Raw genomic sequence first — 7,095 nt, 5'->3', positions numbered from 1 at the left:
GTCACGCGCGGGGCCCTGGGCAAGTGTCATGCGCGGGGCCCTGGGCAAGTGTCACGCGCGGGGCCCTGGGCAAGTGTCACACGCGGGGCCCTGGGCAAGTGTCACGCGCGGGGCCCTGGGCAAGTGTCACACGCGGGGCCTGGATTTGTAATCGTAGACTATATATACCTAATCGCGCTAACGTGGAAGCTATTCTCGAAATGTCATAAAGCACTTCTGTTTTTAGCCACCGAGAGCAAGACATGGTGGGGTTATGGAATGTGTTCGAGACTTGACAAATGGTATGAATCAACACGAAGAATGTTTAGCGTCTTATAGATCGATCTATTAGTCTCGACTGCTTGTAATTGAACACAGGAGCGTGAATACAGAAAAAAAAATGCTTTTGACTGTTACATCTATGAGAAATGAGAGGTGTTTCTTTAAATTTTTACTCATGTATGCTAACACCAGATCTAACGCTGCTGCACACTAAGCTGTTTTAAAAATAATTTTATTTATAAAGCGCTGTTAACAAACAAAATGTAGGCTCAATGCGCTGTAATAGCATTACAAACACAAACACGACAGTATCAATCAAAGAGGAGGAGGTCTTAATGTTTTTCTTAAAAGTGGTGTAGCATGTTGTCTGTCTGAGATTGTGCAGTAACATACGGCTGTAAATACGAAGAAAGGGCATAGACGTTTTCACATTACACTGTGATGGTTTAAAAGGGCTGTCAAACACTTTCAAATAGACGTGTCCTTCATTTGAACTCGACTATCGCCGAATAATATTAATGTAGAATATCTAGGTACTGTACGTCTAGTCCCGTCTATTGTAAAAAAAAAAAAAATATAACGCAACGGCCAAAACTCATCCTTTTTATTTTTCCCGTCTGGTCAAACCGTCTAGTTTGCAAGCAGCCTAATACTTTTTTAATTGTCGATTTTGAAATAAAAACATGTATGCTCCTTCCTCCCCATGCTAATCTCCTATGAACTTTTAGATTTAATGTTTATTTCATGTTTACAATTCCCCGACTGCGCTTAAGTTTTTGTTTGGATATCTAGTCGTGGAAAGCAGACGTGAAACTTGAGTCTCAGCGTTATGGATCTTCTTGTTTATCATGTAAATATTTCAACGTAATAATGTGATCCAGGCTTATTTCTTTAAAACAAAACAAACTCCAAGTGAAACAAAACAAAACTCCATTCTGTTTTTTTTTACTGGGGGCCAAGTGCGCTTGAACTTGGCTTGGCTTGGCTACCTAGAAGGGGGCTCGAGGTTCGACACCCGACTCGGGCAGAGTTGTGTTTACTGAGCGCCTAAAGGCAGCACGGAAAAAAAAAACAACTCCTAGATACCTCCTCCCCCCCCCCCAACTGGTCCACAAATGAGATTGGACCAAACAGAGCATATGCTATAAACATGAAAGTAGCGCTATATAAAAGCTATAATAATAATATTAAATCAGAATAATTTCAATTTCATGTGTGCCACGTCATTAGACATTTTTTTTTCTCCCTCTCTCTCTCTTCCTTTCTCTCCATTTTAAACATGTTCCAGGAAATTAAACCCTAAAAAAAAAAAGTAGGCCATTGCCACCAGGGAATAATGTTTTATTGTAACTAGTTCTCGATCAATACAATTAGAAATATTGTGAACACTTAAGTCTTGCAAGGCAGGTTGGTAAATCAGTGAAGTACATGAATGATAACACCTTTACCTAGGAATGGATATAGAAAATACAATAAATATACATGTAGGATGGCTGCCTGGTCGTGCGGTTTGCGCGCTGGACTGTCGTTCAGATTTATCGATGGTCCAGGGTTCAAGCCCGGCCCGCTCCCATCCCCCGTCGTCCTGCGTAGGTTTGGGCTAGGAAGTAATTATCTCTGAAGGAACATCCGAAACATATAAAACATTTTACAAACAACATTTTTAGGAAATCTTGCTGGGCTAAAGAACTCAAGTTTACCTTTTTTTTTTTACCTTTACCTATCCTTTAGTCTGTTGGACCGCTGGGGCACCACGCAAGATTTATCGACCGTCTTTCTCCATTCCTCTCTGCCTTAGATAGAGCCTCTTTCAGTGGCAGGCCCGTCCATTTTTTAATGTGTTTTCTAATTGCTTTCTCTGTCTGCCTCTTCTTCTTTTTCCTGGTACTGTTCCATGAAGGAAGATCTTTGCGAGTCCCGAAGGCCTAGTAGGGCCAAAGATTTGTTTGTGATGAGGTCTTTAAATTTGATACCTAGGATCCTTTTGTAGCATCTCAGTTCAATGGCTAGTGTAGCTATATTTCCTAAATTGATTTTTCTTATATTCTCTATGCAGTTGTTCACCCCTGCAGCTGTAAAACTTTATATTTTTCAATCTAGGTACAGAAGTGGTAGGCGTTTTAGACTTCAGTGTCGTGTTGTACTTCCACCTTTAGTTTAATTAGGCGATACGCCACTGGCATTGTAATAATTTAATCAATAAAATGCTCGGTCAATCTGACATGCCGAGGTCGGGGAGATCTGGCTTACGTAACGAAGGAGGATTAAAAGTGGTAGACTGACATCGTCTGGGGTTCTACTGCCATGTCAAAGTTAAGCCTATTTTATATTTTGCAATTAATGAACTGTTTTAGGTTTCAGACTCTCTGGATATACACTTACGTAAATTCGCTCACAAACAGACACACACACACACACACACAATATACTTAACTCACAAGGTCACGTGTTCTAAAACATCTAGAAAGATTTTTGTCTATTAGAGTTCGACATCTATCACTATTTTTCGATTCGGATTATTGATAGGATTTGAATTTTTACTTTTTTAAGGAGAGGTTCACCTAAAAAAACATTTTCTTTAATATTGATCAGAAACTTATCAAAACTGGTTGGCTAGTTTAACTCATTCTGAAAATTCGGAAACAAAATCGAACATTTTTGGACACTTGTAAACATAATTTTAAATTACTTTGTTTTAATATAATTAAGCAATGCCTGGCCGTAAATGCTGCCTGCTGCCCCAACACGTGTCCTGCGTTACCCTCACTAACAGGCCAGCCTTACGAATTGCGGGTCCAAATTTTATGGGTGCTTGTGAGGTCTCCTCTTCTATTTTCTTTTTTTTTTTTTACAATAGTAAAAAAACTTCTATTAAAAAAGGGGTTACTGGATCCGATTTTGGGTAAAAAAATTGATTTTTCAATTTTGGTGTAATTAAATAGGTGGACATGTATTTTATAAACTGGCACCAAAAATTTTCTAAAAAATAGCATTTTTTAGTGAAAAAAAGCATTTTAATGATGCGTGGTGAACACTATTTTCCTTATTTTTTATAATACAAATTCACTGTTTTTGAGTGAATGCATTTATTGTGACCCCCACTGTAACATATTTCTAAAATCTCTAGAACTAATAGAGATAAATGTGTCAAATTTGGTACTCATATTCAGAGATAAATAATACAGAGAATCAGCTAGTTTTAATGACTTTAGCTGAAGACGTTTTTAATATATGATCTTTTGGGAAAAAAAATGTGGATGCATTTTACAGGAAAAAAATCACCCTTTTTTAAAAAATCATAAAATGCAAAATACTAAGGGAAAATGTATAAAATCTAGCTAGCTTCTTCCAGCCACCTTTATACTTTAAGGTGTAAGTATTTTTAGCTTTGAAATGTATCTATTTTGAAAAATTTTAGAATTTTCCTATATGAACTAATTTTTGTTTATTTTCAAGATGGCTGCCGTTACCATGGCAACCCGGAAACATTAGACAACATTCAATATATATTTTTTATTTTTGAGTTGTCATATGATATAATATAACAATAGTTATTAAGTTAAAGCAAAAATAAAAAAAATAAATTTCACTATCCAGTAACCCCTATAGCCCCTCCTTCCTGATCGAAGTTCAGGACATTTCTCAAATCCTATGGACTCGAAGATGAATGTAAAGTCCAATCCACGCTTTAAAGCGTAGTCCGCCTGCCAGACAATCCCCTTCCCAAACGACTTCTTACGGGGAGTTGTGTGCAGGAAAGCGCCCCCAGGGAGGTCAATAAAAGCGCTATAAAGACACTCTCAAGAGCTCCTTCAAGGAGTGTGAAATTTGAATTCACGGCTGGGACGCACCAGCTCTCGTTCGCTCCTTATGGCGTGAGGCTGTGAGTGTCGGAGCCACGAGATACGAAGCAGTGAGAGTGACCAGCATGAAAGAGCGCCGAACCAACAAAAAATTGAGAGAAGAAGCAGGCCTATTCTCTGCAACTGACCAAACCTACCCATGCCACGTATGCGGCCGGCCTTTTAAGCGAGGATTGGAGGACCTTCGAGTCCATAGTAAATGAAAAATGTGCTAATCTTCGACCACGAAGGAGGAGCTATATGTCCTTTGCTTATTACAAAGTATTCTCAATACTGTATATCACATATGTACACTAATAATATTATTTTTGCGAAAATCATAATCACAGCTAGATCTGAATGGAAAGATGTGTCGAAACAAGCCAGGGCCCTCCATGGGCTGTAGTATTATTGAGATGGGATGACATCACAAATCAAATATATTAGAGAATAAAAACAACAACAAAACCTGATGTAACATATCAAACGTGAGTGGTTTAGAACGAGTACAGTATCACTCCAAACTCTCATGCGTAGGTCTAGTAAGTAGAACCTAATGTTTGGTATCGTTTTTTTTTTTTCGGCAGCCATCTACATCATTGTTATGGTGTGTGTGTGCGTTTCTATGGTGACAGTAAAAAGACGTTAGCGATTGGTTGGTGGCTATGCAGTGTGAATGACGCAAGACAAGCGGCACCTTTCATAAGCTGTCGTGGGTACGCCAAAAGAGTCCAGGATACCAGAGTGTAAAGACGTATTACTGCATACCCTTTAATTCAGGGGTTCTCAACCTGTGGGTCGCGACCCCCCCTTAGGGGTCGATTGACGATTTGCCAGGGGTCGCCTAAGACCATCGATATATATTTCGTTTCTGTCAATTCTTCTATTGCTGTGGGTGTGTGTGTGGGTGGGTGGGGGTCGAGGAAGAGCGAGGAGTTGTAAAAAGGGGTCGCCGAGCTTAAAAGGTTGAGAACCGCTGCTATAATTATATGAACTGTGTGGAAATCGTGGAACTGCTGTGTGGGCGATATCTTTCTGCAAATGGTCAGACTTTCATCTGGTTATTTCTACACGTTGTAACTCTTAAACAATATTTGACCTACATAGACTGACCAATCACCATATAACAAGCCTCGCGCAGGCTAACAGAAGACTTATTGAGCCCTGGTACTCATGAACTCTGCACCGAGACCAACATGTGCACTCACTAGATCAGACTTAGCATGATTACATGTATCGAATGTACCCTGGTTCACATGACGCGAATCAATACTATTCAATCACATTTGTACGTGTATATATTTTTTCTTGTCTTTTCTTATATAATACAGACGTTACTTCGAAAAAGAAGATGATTACGCCCTACGCTAATCTTTTATTAATAAATCGACCAAATTATTATGTTTCGTTACTTATTTGTAACCATAATGCTTTAAACAATAATGAGTTGTGTGTGTGTGTGTGTACGTGTGTGGGTTTGTGCTTGCGCGAGTTCGATTATGAGAATTATAAGAATACATATCAATATTTATAAATATTGAAAGAAAATAAAAAAAACACACCAAGATGAAACTTCTTCCTGTTATTAAAAGACAAGAAGTGAGTTTGATTTTTTTAAATGGAGAAATAAACACGAAAGCCACCCCACCCCTCCTACCCTCCCCGCCCAAAGATGGTAGTTTGGACATATGTGTGTGTGTGTTTAAACGACTTTGTTGTGTGTCAGTGGGAAGGTCTGTAACACTAAAAAAAAAAAAAAGACTTCGAGGTCAACATTACTCACATGGTTGGACAGAAATTCAATTACGACTGTTCATCAAATACATTGGCGATTGCCCTAAATGGGAGGCAGAGAGAGAGAGAGAGAGAGAGAGACAGGAGTATATATACACATTTTTTTTCCTGATCTGAGTCGATCTGAGTCGAGAAATATTTGATTTCCTGAGTTTTTTTTTGTTTTGTTTTCGTATCCTTGGCTCCCTGTCTAGATACACGATTAAAACACATTCATCAAGTCCATCGTCTCCAGTGTTTACTCCACCATGTATTTTCCACTAGATCATGTTTTTTTTTAAATATATAAAAGATAGATACTTATTATTATAATCTATTTTTTTTTTGTTGGTTTTGACGTATCCTAAGTATCAAACTACCAAAACTTTGAAATTATTCACGATGTCTGTTAGCGGCACCCAAAAGAAAAAGTTTCAATTGTGTTCATGCTGTCACATTTAAATTTCAGAATCATAGCCTCTAATCAAAATTTGATTTCCCCATCTCCTATGTTGTGCTTTTGATGTCGGGTCGGTTTGCTATTAGCAATTAAATACTAATAAATATGCACACAAGTATAAACTATGTTTAAAACATGAAACCTGGATTTTTAGTTACACAACAGCTGTACAGTATATGCTCAGGCCGACTGTAGTGTTCTATAGTTAAACAAACAGCGTCCACACAGTTCAGGTTACTTTATTTATTGATAAAGTTTTCCTTCTGGCTAAATCTTGGCATTGCAATTCATCTCTTTTTTGTGTGTGTCCATTACATTAATGCACATTATAAATTTATCATTTCATGTTCAAATTACTTGTGTTTGCAATATGTGACCTTTATGATCAAGGAGGCAATGCGTCCGAAGATATTACACAAGTCAGTGTTACAAAACAAGTCAACGGTGATGTCTTTTTTTTTTCACCAAAAAAAGGTTGTTAATGCTATTAATTGGTTATTAATGGTCAATATAGGGTCACTGTAGTAAAATGGTAACCTGTTCGTTTGTCGCGAAATGTGTGTGAAGGATGGTCTCTTCTGCCGATTGGTGTGTGTACTATTGTTGACTATTGTAATTGGTATCGTCCCGCGTGGTTTTTTATATACGAACAGTTGATGGAATGAAATAGTAGCCCTACTGTGAAAGAATTTCTTGCTTAATGAAGATGTAATAGAAAAATTGATTTTATTTCTTCTTTTCGAAAAAAAAAACAACAAC

The sequence above is a fragment of the Biomphalaria glabrata genome, chromosome 6, assembly GCF_947242115.1.
Source record: "Biomphalaria glabrata chromosome 6, xgBioGlab47.1, whole genome shotgun sequence".
Classification (NCBI taxonomy): domain Eukaryota; kingdom Metazoa; phylum Mollusca; class Gastropoda; family Planorbidae; genus Biomphalaria; species Biomphalaria glabrata.
This window is presented reverse-complemented; position numbering follows the sequence as displayed.